This window comes from Bactrocera neohumeralis, chromosome 3 (assembly GCF_024586455.1).
Source record: "Bactrocera neohumeralis isolate Rockhampton chromosome 3, APGP_CSIRO_Bneo_wtdbg2-racon-allhic-juicebox.fasta_v2, whole genome shotgun sequence".
NCBI classification, from domain to species: Eukaryota; Metazoa; Arthropoda; class Insecta; order Diptera; family Tephritidae; genus Bactrocera; species Bactrocera neohumeralis.
Window position 1 is genome coordinate 45,104,852 of NC_065920.1, and position 17,756 is coordinate 45,122,607.

The 17,756-nt window shown below is 34.9% G+C and overlaps 1 protein-coding gene across 2 annotated transcripts in view; it reads left to right on the plus strand.

Moving 5' to 3' along the window:
- Positions 1-8,052: 8,052 nt before the first annotated feature.
- Positions 8,053-17,756, plus strand: part of LOC126752526 (uncharacterized) — a 54,131-nt gene continuing 44,427 nt past the window's right edge. For both annotated transcript variants that reach the window (XM_050463400.1, XM_050463399.1), the window contains exon 1: positions 8,053-8,124. The gene's annotated coding sequence lies outside the window, so the exon portion shown is untranslated. The remainder of the gene's footprint in view (positions 8,125-17,756) is intronic.

Here is a 17,756-nt window from a genome sequence, read left to right on the forward strand (position 1 = left end):
GCAAGAACGCGTTTTATACCCAAATTATTCACCAAAATCATTTGAACGGACTCTTGCCATCTCTCTAAAACTTGCCTGACGATTATCAAGTACCATATCCTTTATTTTTTTAATATTTTGATCAGTTGAAGAGGTCGAAGGTCCAGAAGAGGCATGTCTTCAACGATCTCTCGACATTCTTTGAAGACTTTGTACCACACTTAGGTTTGTGTTTTTGATAAAACTGAATTGCTATAAGCCTTTTCCAACATTCGCAATGATTACGTCCACGAAATTCTTAATTCAATATTTTTATCCATTGTAAAAATTCCAACGCAAAGTGTACCGACTTAAGGGGTTATACCAGTGTGACGCATGAAAAATTAGGCGATTTTCGTGAATTTTTTTAAGAGAAAGTGCGCTATTGAATATTTCGAACTTGTTTGAACGTAATAAGATATATTTTCAGCTATATTTTAAGATTTTTTCTTTACAAAAATGTTGAAAAATAACGGAGTTATGGGCTGTCTTCGGAGGTGCAAAAAAGAAGTGTCCCAACTGCTGGCATGATTCCGGCCGAATGAGTAGCTGAGACAAAAAATTTTGAAAAGTTTATTAATCTTAAAGATATTTCCTATACAATGACCTACGATCTTCGAAAAATATCAAAAATGAACAAAATGGCGTAATTTTGAAAAAAAAAAATCGTTTTTTAGGTAAAAAATGTTCGTACTTTTAATGCCAAATTGACAATTTTCAACCAATCAAAAAGATCGTAGGTCATTGTATAGTAAATATAGTATTCAAAAATTCTCAGTTTTAATTTGAAGTCGATCGGTAAATTTCTCGTTGAGTTATGACGCCAGTAATTTTGAGAAATGTCGTTTTGAGAAAAACGCGTTGAAAGTTTCACTTATATATGTTTGCACCTCCGAGCAGTCGCTCTTTACCTTCCCGACCTTGCCGATTTCATAGGATATTTATTGAAATAAAAGCTATCGAAAAAGCAAATAAAATTTTTTTTTTTTTTTGAAAGTGTCATACTGGTATAGCACCTTAAGCAGCTGCTGTAAACAATTTGGATAACAGATCACTCTCATATTTGACATAGTAATTAAGGATAGGTGTACCAACTTAGTATAATACATTTGTTTGAAATAACATTTCATTATCCCGGAGAATTTAATTACAATTATCGAGTGATTTTTTGTTCAAATTTTTTTCAGATTTTATGTAATATTTTCTAAAATTAAAGAGCTACGACGGCGAATCTTCCTATATATTTTGTAGGAACACTTAAATAATTTTGTTTAATGATTTTCCTGATATTAAAAGATGGTTTACGAGCTAGAAGAGTCCACTATCTTGGATTCGAACTCCGTTTCGACCAAAAACCAAAAACTGTTTAGCCACGCCGATTCTCCAAGGTTTGCCGAAAGCCAACAAGAAAAATCCACCCAGAAATCCAATGAAATAAGTATTTTTAGCACCCAAGCATCACATCAAGACATCACATTGACTTAAACTTTTTTATTTGACAAGGTATGACCACGAAATTTTGCAAACGCCATTATCTCATGCATCGCTACCATTTCCGAAGAAATTGTTCAGATCGAATCACTATAGTAGCATAAAGCTCCCAAAAACGTATGTATCTGGTAGGGGTAGTATAGCTCCAGCACGTTAAGATTGTTTTGTTTTAAATAAAAATATATTATTTTCGACGTGATTGAATATGATATCATTTCAGTTAGATATCTGAATATCAATTCATATTGGATAGAGTTCTTCATCTATGTATGTATGTCATATGAAATATATAAAAAATTTCGGTTTTAAATTATCGATGATATGCGATACCTTTTACGAACAACCCTTAGGTGATATTGGCCCCACTCTAGTCATGTTGTTTTTGTATATACATACATATGTATATATATCATGTTCTGGTTGAAGCTCAGATGGATATTTTTATCAAAACTCTAATATCTACCGAATTCGGTACCATTTTTAAATTGCCTATTGTATGTACATATGTAACTATTTATGTACATATACCAGAAAATTCTCTAAATTCCGAAAATTCTTAAATATATGGAACTATCAACGCTAATAAATTGTTAACATTTCATAATTTATTAGCCCCCGTATGCTTCAAACGGTTATTCTGTATTTTTGTTTTGCCAAAATTTTGGCAAAATTATAAATTTATACATATTTACGCATTTTTGTTATTGTTTTGATTAGCAACAATGTTTGGCGCAATCACAGTGGTCGAAAAGAACGCTGAGAGTAACTGCCGGCGCGCCGTACACCTACTCACACACACACTCTCTCACACTGGATATGGATATTACACACATATATACATATGCTAGCGTACTCCCGGCAAGTGGAGCCCAAGCTTTGCGCGTGCATACACACGAGCAAGAGGAGGCATCAGCGCAACAGCTAGGCATGTTCGTCACTACGAATGAGTGCGCGCCGGCAGCGTACGCGCTTAAATGCTTTAATTTAAACTTTAGTCTTTTGATATACGCCGTATGTGATGCGTCGGTGCTGTTCTCAAAATTGCCTGCTGTCTTTTAGTTTGCCAAATAAATTCGCGTAAAATAATTTTTATGTGCGTGTGTGTTATTGTTTTTATTTGATAATTCGGTTTTGTGCACATAAATAATATATCTACCATATGTGTCTACATACAAAGTATGAACGCACTTAAATTAATGAGAAATTTTTCGACATTAAAAATAAAAACTAAAATAAAAAAAAAAAAAAAAATAACAACAAAAAATAATTATTAATATATCTAATTAAATTGAATATTGTTAGCAATTAATAGGAGTAATAACAATTTAGTAAAAGAAAAATATGTATGTAGCTTTGTTTTTGTGACGCAAGTGACCGTTTAGTTGCGACCGCCGACGTATGTAGGTTCAAGTTGTCACAATGTGCAAATGGGTGTATGTGTGCAAACACTTGAACTCGAGCCGCCTAATGCCGTGAAACTTTGTTTGTTATCAGCACAAATATAAAGAAATATTTAAAAATAAAATGTGCAAAAGAAACAACAAATATTTTTGTGTTTTTGTTGCCAAAACTGTGGTAGCCAATATAATTATTACTAATATTAGTAATTAACTCGGTTAACAAGTGCTCATATGCCTCATTCATTAGACGCGTAGTAAAAATAAATTCAGACATACAAACATACACTTGCGCAAACATATGCTCATACTTTGTATACACTTTGTACGAAGCGTTATCAGTTTGACTGCTACCGCCTAAATTACTTATAGTTCTTATAGTGTTAAAGCAATACCGATTTCTTTGTATTTTTGTATGTTCTACATGTGCACAATAAACAGAAACAGCGGATCACAACAAAATAGTAAAAATTGCGAAGCACTTAAGAACAAGTATACATATGTGCAGGAAGCTCGGAATATGGGAAAACAATTCATGTTTTTTGTGCTTCTTGTATTTCTACAATGTACATACATATGTATGTATGTATATCAAGTGATGAAAGTGCGATTAAGAGCATAACAGGTGGTAAATAGTGGATGAGAGCATAAAAAGTGCGTGTGTAGAATAGTACATAAAACAAAGAATAAAAGTCTGCGAGAATAACAAATAAATAATAATAAATATTGCTACCAAACAAAAAATATTATTCAAAAACAAAATTACCTGAATTGCATACAATATTAGCCTATATACTTACATACATATGTATGTATTGTATGAGTACTGAGCATAACGGATTTTATTTTATTACGTGTGATTTTCGTGCAGAACTTAAATTATAATTATTTTTTATTTTTTTATGACAAGCTTTTGAAAATAATAAATAAATCCATATGTGTGTGAGAAAGAGAGAAGGGCACGATTCCGATTACTTTGGCGGCGGGGTAAAAAAAACGAATTTCCATATAAATGGGGTATGTGCGGATAGGGTAGCTTCTCCAGAGGAGGAATATCCAAAAATAATGTAAAAATAACTAATAATTCAAAAATTTGCAGTAAGAAAACATGTTATTTCTCTATGTTTCTCTAAATTTTTTCACATTTTCCTCTTGTTATATTTAAATATACACTTTAAAGATTGAAATAAGTTCACATTTCACTTTTATTTTGTAATATTTTACCTATATTTATTAATTTAAAAATCACTTAGAACACTCATCGTTGCAAAAGCTAGATTGTTTACAATTATGAGGAAAACGAGCGTTGCCACATCTCAAACACCAAATTTGTAGGATTCTTAACGATTTTTCTTTGTTTGTTTTTTTGCGTGATTCTTTTTTCTATATTAATTATAATAAAAAATACTTTCCAACAGTTTTCAAGTTATAATATTGAGTTGTGAAAACTTGTTCCATATACACATGTATATATACATATGTATATATATATACTATACATATGTATGTATATGTATAATATGCGATTTATGTTTAATTAAAATAAAGAAGTAAAAATCTATAATAATATTGTAAAATTTATATCATATCGGGGTGACTGAAGTATTTTCGCGTAGTACTGCTTTCTGCGAAAAATATAACCACTTCGGCCGAAACGCATATTTTAAAAAAATATACCCTGGTCGAGCGAATACCCGGTGTGACTGAAGTGACAGATTTGCGTATACTCCTTTTATGCGTTGGCGGTTTCGGCCGCGCTTTAAAAAAATAACCCTGGTCGAGCGAATATCCAAACAAAATTTAAGTACTTTCGCGTAGTACTGCTTTCTGCGTTAAAAAAAAAAATATATTGAGTTTCGTTATAAAGTGGTTATATTTTTTGGTTATCTTGCACTAATATTCAAACAAAGTTTGAGTTTTCATTATAAAATGGTTAAATATTATTATATAATATTAGTATATAATATTACATATTTGTTTATTAAATTAAATAAAGAACATATCCATATGAATGGATAGAGGAATTTTTGGGAAAAAAGGCATTTCAGCGAATTTCCTTATTATCACATGGCAGCGCTCCATTTCGTCGTAATTTTAGCACACACATGATGTTCACTACGAGTGTAAAATGTAATTTTTAAAATAAAGATTTCTTCGGTAAAAAAACTGTTAAAAGTGTAAAATGTGGATTTATTTAAAAGTTTATAGTTTAAATTAATTAATTTGAAGTGAAAAATGTGAGTAAAGTGTGTTTAATGCGGTAAAATAGCTTGTTGGAATGCTCGAATTTTGGGAATTTTTGAACTTTAAGGTCGAATATCTCGTAAACTAAGCGTTTGCGGTACCTATAACCCTATATATTTTTTAATCAGGAGGACTTCCTCTTTCCAACGGTACCTTCAAATCGCGGCGCCAAAGAAATCGGAATTGTGCCGAGAGAAGTAGCTTTCTCTTAATTTTCAAGAAGCCTTTTATAGTTTTATTGTAAATAAATTATTTTTGTGCTAATGAAATTACAGAAAATGTGTACATTATGCTGCTAGATTGCTGTAAATAGTGAACTTAATGTAATTTTTAGTATAGAAAAAAATTCCGAAAGTAAAATATTACTGTGGGCAAAAAATAGTAAGATCTGTGCCAAAATAATCTTTACTTTTTTGTATACACTTGTCTTTGTGAAGTATGTACATAAAGGCCATTAGGTGATTTTTACGATGAGTGAAGTTATTTAACAAGCAAATTCCATTAAATTTTGTGTGCGGAATTGAATTTCTGGTGCTGAAACGTTCAGAATGTTGGAAAAGGCTTTCGTTCACGACGACCCACGTCCAGAATGGCCATCAACATCAACTGATGATCAACACTTCAATAAAATAAAGGAATTGGTGCTTGAGAATCGACGATTAACAGCGAGAGATCTTTCTGGCTTTGTTGGAATATTTGAAGGATCAGTCAAAACCATTTTGAAAGATCATTTGGGCGTAAGAAAAGTGAAAACACTATTGGTCAATCGGCCGAATATCCTGGTAAAAGTGAGTCGAAGCCGAAAACAGGTTAAAAATTAAAGTTATGTTGTCAGTTTTCTTCGGTTATCGAGATGTGGTGCACTCCGAATTCCTTGCGACCGGTCAAACTGGCAACATGGGATACTGTTTGAGTGTTATACGTCGTTTGCGCGAAGATTTTCATAAGCAGGCATCGTCGCATACTGCATTGATTCTTCGTGAGTTTTTCGCCAAATTTTCAACCAATATCGTGCCGCAATCACCGTATTCGCTCGACTTAGCTCCGTGCGACTTCTGGCTATTCAGCAAACTCAAACGACCGCTACAGGGAAACTGTTTTAGGTCAATTGAAGACATTAAACTTGAATCGAATCGAAAAAATGTTGACACAAGTGTATTGGTGCCAAGGGGGATTGCTTTGAGAGGGACGACATACATAGATTTTGAAGAATAAATTAAGAATTTTAAAATAATGAACAAAGTCTTACTATTTTTTGCTCATAGTAGTATTTTGTACATATAAACGATATAAATAAGATGAGTTCGGTTAAAATTTCTTGAGAATTGATGATACGTACTTTCTTGGACCTGTATCAACAAGAAAAATTAATAATAATTATAATAAAATAAAATTAAATAATTTAATAGAAAATAATAGAAAACAAGAAAGAACTTCTGCTGCACCGAGGTAATAATATCCTCCACAGATGCATTTCTTATAGCTTTACAGCGAAATATATTTAACTTGATTTTGATCGGCCAGTCTGTATGGCAACTACATATGTATTTTACCGTTGCTTTGAACAATATTTTATGCTAAATTTAGTGAGAAAATCTTGCCAAATAAAAACGTTTTCTATAACAGAACTTGACTTCGATTTGATATATGGTTTAGTAGTTTGATATCGGCGTTACCGACAAATGAGCAGCTTTTTAAGGAGAAAAGAACTTGCGAGAATTTTCAGATCGATATTTAAAAAAATGATACTAATAATTTCAAAAAATACTAATGAAAATGAATGATTAATTATTAAAACAATGCGAGCGTGTCTAAGGCTCGCCCGCGCTTGAGTTTAGCCCTTCCTTACTTCTCTTTAATATTCAATTATTGAAACGAAAACATTAGAAAGACATTGTTTATCGTTTGAAGCAATGAAGCATTGCAGTCTAAACAAGTAAAAGGGCTAAGTTCGGGTGTCACCGAACATTTTATACTCTCGCATGATAAAGTGATAATCGAGATTTCATTATCCGTTATTTACATATTTTTCAAATACCGTATTTGTGTAAAGTTTTATTCCGCTATCATCATTGGTTCCTAATGTATATATTATACAGAGAAGGCATCAGATGGAATTCAAAATAGCGTTATATTGGAAGAAGGCGTGGTTTGAACCGATTTCACCTATATTTCGTAATGTCATCAGGGTGTTAAGAAAATATTATATACCGAATTTCATTGAAATCGGTCTAGTAGTTCCTGAGATATGGTTTTTGGTCCATAAGTGGGCGAGGCCACGCCCATTTTCAATTTTTCAAAAAAATCCTGAGTGCAGCTTCCTTCTGCAATTTCTTCCGTAAAATTTAGTGTTTCTGACGTTTTTTGTTAGTCCGTTAACGCACTTTTAGTGATTTTCAACATAACCTTTGTATGGGAGGTGGGCGTGGTTATTATCCGATTTCTTCCATTTTTGAACTGTATATGGAAATGCCTGAAGAAAACGACTCTGTAGAGTTTGGTTGGCATATAGTTTGATACGTACAAAAAACTTATCTACAAAAATATTACGTCCAAATATGCCCCTCCCTAATGCGATCTTTTGTGCCAAATTTCATTTAATATCTTTATTTATGGCTTAGTTAAAATGTTCTTCCGCCATTTTGTGGGCGTCGCAATTTTTACCAGGAATACTAATTATTGTGAAAGCTAATAAATTGTGCACTTTACTTTGGTATATATAACCCTATATGTGACTCTTTTAGTTTTAGTACAAACAACCGTTAGCAAAAAGTAAATTGTCAATTAAATACATATAATTATAACTTCAAAAGTAACAGTATTTGTGAAAAAATCATGTACGTACATATGTACGTACTTATCTACACACATTTATGAATGTCAGAAAAATGTTCTTATAACTGAGAAGTAGCAAAAAGTAAATTGTCAATTAAATGAACTTCTGTAGTAGCGAATTATATTTAGAGCAAAAACTGTGAGTATTTCTTTTTAAATAAAATAAAAATATTTAAACGTTATTATGAAGTTATTTCTTATATAATTATATTTGTATGGAGTATTAAGTATGTAATTTATTATCAAAACTATAAATGCATTTTTTTATTATTTCTGCGGTAAACTGTTCAAATAGATTAAGCCGACTTAAGCTGTAGTATGTTTGGAGGTTCTAGTAAAAATGTATACATATTTCTTAACTCGTCTAATGGAGGTTGGATGTTTTATTGCGCCATTATTGATTAAGTCGAAACTATATACAGTCTCGAAAAAGTTAGAATAACACAAAACCTAATCGATAACTTAAGCAGACTTAAGCCACATTGATATGTGATTAATACGCCGGTTAGAAGCTCATATCATATACTCATATCGTTAAAGAAAAGCTGAGCGCTGTTTCAGGGCTATTAAGCCACATTGATATGTGATTGACACGCCGGTTTGAAGCTAATATCATAAATATCATTAAAGAAAAACAGATTTTTTTTTACAAAATTCGATATTATCATTCAGTACATCTACATATATGTCGATCATTGGGTTCTTTGAATTTGTATAATATTTTCGTAGTAAGAATGGTCTTTGTGTTCAATATGGGCATTAATATTGACGGTAGCTTTTTTCCAGCGTCAATTCTCTAGAGATCTGAGTACAGAAAAAGTTGTCGCATTCGAATATTTTGGTGGGAGCATATCAAAGCCTATAAAACTTATGACATTTATGAGTTCTCGTGACATTCACAGCTCGCAGAGCTTTCTCATACTCAAATAATCATGGACGATATATCCAACCCATCCTTTTAAATCTTTAGAGATCTATCTTGATCAAACCTACAAGGTGCGTTTCAAAGTAAGGACTTTTTGAATCTAGCGCCCCTGGTGGCGCTATCTATATGTCGACTGGTGCGTTAGAATCTGCTATCTTTATCGATTGTCCAGTGAGAATTTCATGACATTTCATTGATTGGAAGTGAAGTTATTGCGTTTTGAGTGTCAGTATGTTTGTGTTATCGGTGCGAAAATGAGGTTCGAAAAAAGAGCCAACATTAAATTTTGTTTTAAAATTGGTAAAACTTTTACCGAAATGTTTCATAGCAGAATGCACGAAAAAGTGGTCGTGAGGACATAAATGACGATCAACATGTGGATCAATCAAAATCCGTGATCACCGGAAATTCCATCGAAACTGTGCGTGATTAATCAAAAATCAGTCGAAATCATCATTGAAATTCATGGAAATGAAATTGAACATCTTCATAACATCGATTTATCGCATTTTGGCCGAACATTTGTTCTTACGAAAGGTGTGTCTACGATTTGTTCCGCACAAATTGACTGACGACCAAAAATTGCTCAGAATCCAACATTCGAAGGCCGATTATTTGACCAAAAATCACATTTTAACCATTAACCACTCTCCGTTTTCACCTGTTATGGCAACGTGTGACTTCTTCCTTTTCGGAAAAATGTATTTGCCCATGAAAGGAAAGTGTTATGCAGACGTAGAGGCCAATCAAAAGGCTTGCACCGTCATACTGGCGACCATACCGGCCAACGAGCTAAAACAGTCGTTCAACATGCTTTTGGACCGTGCAAAAAGCTGTATTGCAGCAGAAGGAGACTATTTTGAATAAAATAAATTGATTTTGCCGAAAAATCATTTGTTCTGTTTTTTTTTTTTTTTAAATCCGGTTTACTTTGGAACGCGCCTAGTATGTTACTGCCATCCACAATCATAAGTTATATATGTATGCATATTCATCGTAAACAACCTATCTTGTCATTTTCCTCTAGTTCTAAGCTGTTGTCAAAGATTCAACCGTAGCGACAACAAATACAACTTCCTTGAATGCAAAAATTCACAGTTAGTACATGCCTGTCGATTTCCTATCTAAAACAAATATATTTAATATTTTCTTGTAACGTGAGTTGGCGACAAAATTAAACTGTTGAAGTGATGTTCAAGGTCACAACAAGCTATCAGCTATGTATCTTATCAGGGAAAAATGATACACGGAAACCAGATGTAAAAGTGGGATTATGACGTATCAAGCGGTTTAGATTACAATTCTATATACCGCTTGATGCGTCTTAATCTAAGTAGAGGCACTTTTTTCAATACTCTTTCTTTGACAGATCACGCGTGAGTCGTGTCAAGCTGTCATGATATTTTTGTTAGGTATTGTTTGGAATTTCATCATGGAAAGGCTAACGCCTGAACAACGTTTAAAAATCGTTCAACTTTACAACGAAAACTTAGATTCTGTAAAAAATGGTATCGCGCGCTACGTTCAAGTTAGGGTCAACATAATCGGCCAACTGAGCGTATTATACCCTTCATATCACCCATCTTGAGACTCGCATTCATTATTAGATAATATTCGACCGAATAGATTACGTCCAGCATGCAATGAAGAAAATATATCAGCCGTAGCTGAGAGCGTACACAAAGACCATGAACACTCGATTCGGCGCCGTTCGCATTAACTCGGACTGACTTATGAACCGACTTGGCGCATTTTACGTCGAGATCATAATTGAAAGCGTACATAATAACAGCCTGTGCAAGAACTGAAGCCGCTACACTTTCTTAAGCGATATCGCTTCGCTCTAATGGCTCTTGAAAAGTTCCAAAAAGATCCTACGTTTTCGAGCCAAATTTTGTTTAGCGCTGAGACCCATTTCTGGTTCAATAGGTATGTAAACAAGCCAAATTGCCGCATTTGGGACGAAGAGCAACCTAAAGAGATTCAAGAGGTGTTATTTCATCAAAAAAAAAAAAAAAACAAACGGTTTGGTGTGGTTTGTGAGCCGGTGGAAACGTCTGTTCATATTTTTTCAAAAATGACCCCAATGAGAACGTAACCGTCAATGGCGACCGTTATCGTGCGATGATAACCGGCTATTTCATGCCTGAAATTGAAGCTCGTGATATCGGCGACATTTGCTTTCAATCAATCAATGGATTTATCGAGAGAACATTTCGGTGAATAGAGAATTTCAAGTTTTGGATCGGTCGATTGGCCACCAAGATCATGTGATATCACACTGTTAGACTTCTTATTGTGGGAATATGTATAGACTAAAGTCTATGCAGACAATCCAGCTGCGATTTAGGCCTTGGAGCAAAAGATCACGCTTGTTATTTGCCAGTTACTGGTCGAAATGTTCGAACTAGTCATCGAAAATTGGACTCAACGGATGAACCATCTAAGACGTAGCTGCGGCTAACATTTGAAAGAGATAATCTTCAAAAATTAAATGCCAAAGAATGGTCTTTCGAATAATAATAAACATTCCCCATTCAATTTCAAGTTTATGTGTTTTCTCTTTAAAAAAGTAGAGAACCTTGAAATGGATCACCCTTTGTGTATGGAACAAGAGTAATATTTTTAATTAATCAAGATACTGTTAGATCTGTAAAAATTAATCTTTTGTGAAACCGCTTATGGAAAGTGATTGTTATCTTTATTTGTGTTTTAGTTGTTGGTTAACTAATTGTATAGTACAGCCATCAGTTAATAAGTCATAATACTATTTCTTTTTATTTTTATTTATTTACGTATGTATATAGTCCATAAAACTGTTAATTTTCTAGGAGAAGATTTCTAGACTATTTCCTCATATAAAATGTCGCTGCACAGCTTGATATATGTATGTTAATTGCTATTTTATTTATAGAAACAAATAAATATAAGTATGTAAATATGTGCAAATCGGCATTCAACAAACATAAAATTTAATGGCTGATAGGTGTTTACGATCATCTTGACACTAATCCACGCATTAAACTTGACCAAATGGGCTCGACAGAGGATTGAACTTAAGAAATATTTCTAGATACACTATATAAATACAGTTTACGGTACACATAAGTATGTATTGTATGTATGTACTATGTATATATGTATATAAATACCGTTATATGCATATATATGTAAATATATATGATTCATACATTGGATGAAATTCTTCAAAAGAACTTCACAGTAACGGAAGCGGACATATGTACATATATAGTAAATATATCTAGAATGTATATTAAGTTTAGTAAATAGAAAACTATTAGTTTTCCAATAAAAGCTTTTAATGATTTTTGCTCTTATGACATAAGAAAGAGGTTAGAAAGATAAGATTTCGTACTAAAAAACTGGTTGAGCCTGCGCAAATGTTGGCCAAACCAAAGTAGATGGTAGGATTGGCAGATAATCACAGAAACAATCGTCCAAAAACAGCTAATTTTGATCAATAGGACAGTCATCAGGACAACTCCAGACCGTACGCATCGCTACTGACTCGCCAGACGCTTCGGAAGCTTAGTTGAGAAGTTCTTTTGCATTCACGTGAGAGTCCGTACCTCGCACATGTACATACATTATATGTAATTTTAATTCTTAATCGTCAGGGTTGTAAAACCAGCTGAAAAATGTCGTAGGTGTGTAATAAAATGAGTCGTAAAAATCACATTGTTTCTCTGTTCAAGTATGTATGTAATATGAAAATGCTTCGTTGATTACTGAATTTGAGTAAAAGTGTACATATTTCTTCCATATAAACTTTTGTTTTTCAAATGAAACTCAATAAATTCAATATTGAGGTAGTGAAGATGGCGTAGCTTGAGGCACATACTAGCGTATATATAATATACATATAGATATCTACACGGAAGACAGAGTACCGCTTGTGAACACGTAACTGAAGCGCAGACATGTTAATTTAGAAATTTCAGGTTTCGTACATAATTGCCAACTAAGATTCAATCTAATTTACATTTATATTTCGTTGTTTGTGCTTTTGAACGCGAGTTTTTCGCTGCTTTTAGTTTGTGCTTAATAGATTTCTAACAAGTAAGTGTACTAAATTGACAGACTGTATTTTCAGCGGAAGTCTACCTAATTTCTGGTTCGGGTTTGATGGCTTCCATGCGTAGCTTCTTGATAACATTAATCCCTAAACATTAAGATTTTATATTATACAATCTTATTAGAAGATTTTTGAGTTATGGATCTGAATTTTGAATACGTCCTTTTCACCCCTAGCAGCGGCTTATTTATGAGAACTGCCGATATTGGACCACTGTAGCTTGAAACTGCCATACAAACTGAACGATCGAAATTTGGCATGGGTTATTGTTCAGGAGCAAATTTTGCAGATCGGAATACTATAGAATATAGCCCCCTTACGAACTGATCGATCAAAATTCAATCCTTGTATGAAAAACTTTTTTATTCGAATTTCATGGATTATTATTTAAGCAAACAATTTTATGAGACTACGATCTTCCAACGATTCATTAACACTATATAATAGAAAAACTGATGATCTACATAAATTACATAACTTTGTCAGTTGAGGTTTGCGCCAGGCTATGGATTCGATTGATGGCGACTACTCGATCGAATGATCGTCGATTGGACTTTGGAAGAAAATGAAATTGAATTGATATTTACTACTTCAATTTACAGTCATACTAGAATCATTTGGTAGATTTTTTGAAGTTACTCTACGACCACCAATGCATCTTCATCTTCTTGTTTGACCTTCATTTGACCTCATAAGATATGTTATAGTTTTGCATAAAATTTGTATATAACCGGTTTTTCAATAAGAGCGCTGCAAAATTGTATAAAAAAAAAACAAAAACGGTTTTGGTATCAATGAAATTCTTTATTCCTGTGAAAGTAAATTCAATGCCATTAAGTAGGTATCGAACTCGATTTCTTTGGCATGGTCACCACAAGTACGCTTGTAGAAGTCCAGACGCTCAACCCAATAAAGGCAGACCCAGAGTAGAATTTTGGGGGTGAACTTTATAATTTTGTACTTGCAACTCAAAGTCCCTTTCTTCACGGTTTATTTATTCTCCGCAGTTCTCCCCTCGTGGATCCGCCTCTGCAACTCAATTTTCGACGGTTTTCAAGCATAAATCGGCCGATACTGCTGCAATTTCACGTTCGTTTTCGTACGAAATTCATTAATCGTCGCTGGCTTGTTGGCATAGACCATAAACTTGTTGTAGCCCCACAGGAAATAGTCTAACGGCGTCAAATCGCACGACCGAGGCTTTCCGTTGTTAAAAGATATAAGTTGAATTGAATATAAAAATTACATACATACATATATGTATGTATTATAATTTATAAACTACTGTACATAATAAAATTGTACTTAAGCAATTGTATACATATCGGAATAAGATAAAAGAAAAAAATATCGCACGAATTACATATGTACAAATATATATATTTCTGTATAAGTTGTTATGTAAATGTCAATGTTTTTTTATTAAATTTAAATATTTTTTGCGCTTACTTTTTCTTCATTGTAGAAAAATGCGTTGGCATTTTTGACAAAAACAATCTGGTGCATGAATGCGTGTGTATATATGACCGGATGATCAGCATAATTTATTAGTCATATAATTAAATAAACTAAACTACATATACATACATTTAGTAAGTATTATGAAGATTAGTTTAGTATAATATCGCGCTGACGCAACGCAATTTAATTCTACAGACGTGGGTTGCTTTCAACATTTTTGGAACAACAAAACAAAAAATTAACATTAGGCGTGTTTTATTTGACCAGCAAATTAAGCTATTAGCTTATTTTTCATGGAAGACTTATGTATTATGTTGGCTTGCCATAAGCTGTCATAGCTTGTATATTGAACTAGAGGCATTGCCAGTTCATCGCGTTTTTTCATTCACACGGTTTTTCCCAAATAAAATTTAGTTGGCAAAGCAAGAAACCTCATTTTGACAGATGAAAATGTAAACAAACCAAAATTACAAATTTTTTGGATGAGTATTGAGTTAAAATTAAGACAAATATGAACACTTATTTTCAGGTTTTTGTATTCTAACCCTCAAATAACTAAAATAAATATATTTGTATAGTATGTATATTAATATTCCGTTTACAAATTTGAAATTTCAAACTAAATTGTGTATCAGCTGATTGTTCTTGTCCGCATTACCACTCAATTCATTTTTAAGCGAATATATAGAATAAGCTAATCGTGACCTTCGTATGAGTGTTCTGGAAATAATAAATTTGTTGATTCAAAAAATCTTGAAAATGTGTCATTGTTTTTTAAGCCTCTTTGAACATTTAGACAAAGCAAAATTATTTGAAAATTCACCTCTTTGACCTTTGCAAGGAAATGCGAACTTTTTAAAGCATTATAAAAATATATGTATGAATATTAAAAAATATTGAAAATAGACATAGAAAATCTATATACATATGTATATAAAAGAAAGTTGTGTTAGTTTCTTCTTCTTCTTCTTCTTCTTCTTCTTAATTGGCGTAGACACCGCTTACGCGATTATAGCCGAGCTAACAACAGCGCGCCAGTCGTTTCTCCTTTTCGCTACGTGGCGTCAATTGGATATTCCAAGCGTAGCCAGGTCCTTCTCCACTTGGTCCTTTCAACGGAGTGGAGGTCTTCCTCTTCCTCTGCTTCCCCCGGCGGGTACAGCGTCGAATACTTTCAGAGCTGGAGTGTTTTCGTCCATTCGGACAACATGACCTAGCCAGCGTAGCCGCTGTCTTTTAATTCGCTGAACTATGTCAATGTCGTCGTATATCTCGTACAGCTCATCGTTCCATCGAATGCGATATTCGCCGTGGCCAACGCGCAAAGGACCATAAATCTTTCGCAGAACTTTTCTCTCGAAAACTCGCAACGTCGACTCATCAGTTGTTGACAACGTCCAAGCCTCTGCACCATATAGCAGGACGGGAATTATGAGCGACTTATAGAGTTTAGCTTTTGTTCGTCGAGAGAGGACTTTACTTTTCAATTGCCTATTTTCAATTGCCTACTCAGTCCGAAGTAGCACCTGTTGGCAAGAGCAATCCTGCGTTGGATTTCCAGGCTGACATTGTTGGTGGTGTTTACGCTGGTTCCAAGATAGACGAAATTATCTACGACTTCAAAGTTATGACTGTCAACAGTGACGTGAGAGCCAAGTCGCGAGTGCGACGACTGTTTGTTTGATGACAGGAGATATTTCGTCTTGCCCTCGTTCACTACCAGACCCATTTTCTGTGCTTCCTTGTCCAGCCTGGAGAAAGCAGAACTAACGGCGCGGATGTTAAGGCCGATGATATCAATATCGTCGGCGTACGCCAGCAGCTGTACACTCTTATAGAAGATGGTACCTTCTCTGTTTAGTTCTGCAGCTCGTACTATTTTCTCCAGAAGCAGGTTGAAGAAGTCGCACGATAGGGAGTCGCCTTGTCTGAAACCTCGTTTGGTATCGAACGGCTCGGAGAGGTCCTTCCCGATCCTGACGGAGCTTTTGGTGTTGTTCAACGTCAGTTTACACAGCCGTATTAGTTTTGCGGGGATACCAAATTCAGACATCGCGGCATAAAGGCAGCTCCTTTTCGTGCTGTCGAAAGCAGCCTTGAAATCGACGAAGAGGTGGTGTGTGTCGATTCTCCTTTCACGGGTCTTTTCCAAGATTTGGCGCATGGTGAATATCTGGTCGGTTGTTGATTTTCCAGGTCTGAAGCCACACTGATAAGGTCCAATCAGTTTGTTGACGGTGGGCTTTAATCTTTCACACAATAAGCTCGATAGAACCTTATATGCGATGTTGAGGAGGCTAATCCCACGGTAGTTGGCGCAGATTGTGGGGTCTCCTTTTTTATGGATTGGGCATAGCACACTTAAATTCCAATCGTTGGGCATGCTTTCGTCCGACCATATTTTACAAAGAAGCTGATGCATGCTCCTTATCAGTTCTTCGCCGCCGTGTTTGAATAGCTCGGCCGGCAATCCGTCGGCCCCTGCCGCTTTGTTGTTCTTCAGGCGGGCAATTGCTATTCGAACTTCTTCATGGTCGGGTAATGGTACGTCTGCTCCATCGTCATCGATTGGGGAATCGGGTTCTCCTTCTCCTGGTGTTGTGCGTTCACTGCCATTCAGTAGGCTGGAGAAGTGTTCCCTCCATAATTTAAGTATACTCTGGGCATCAGTGACTAGATCACCTTTGGGGGTTCTACAAGAGTATGCTCCGGTCTTGAAACCTTCTGTAAGCCGCCGCATTTTTTCGTAGAATTTTCGAGCATTACCCCTGTCGGCCAGCTTATCAAGCTCTTCATACTCACGCATTTCGGCCTCATTCTTTTTCTGTCTGCAGATGCGTCTCGCTTCCTTCTTCAATTCTCGGTATCTATCCCATCCCGCACGTGTAGTGGTCGATCGTAACGTTGCGAGGTAGGCAGCCTGTTTTCTCTCCGCTGCGACACGGCACTCCTCGTCGTACCAGCTGTTCTTTTGCACTTTCCGAAAACCAATGGTTTCGGTTGCAGCTGTACGTAAGGAATTTGAAATGCCGTCCCACAGTTCCCTTATACCGAGTTGTTGACTAGTGCTCTCAGAGAGCAGGAGTGCAAGCCGAGTAGAAAATCGTTCGGCTGTCTGTTGTGATTGCAGCTTATCGACGTCGAACCTTCCTTGTGTTTGTTGGCGTGCGTTTTTTGCTGCACAGAGGCGGGTGCGAATCTTAGCTGCAACAAGATAGTGGTCCGAGTCGATGTTAGGACCTCGGAGCGCACGCACATCTAAAACACTGGAGACGTGCCTTCCGTCTAT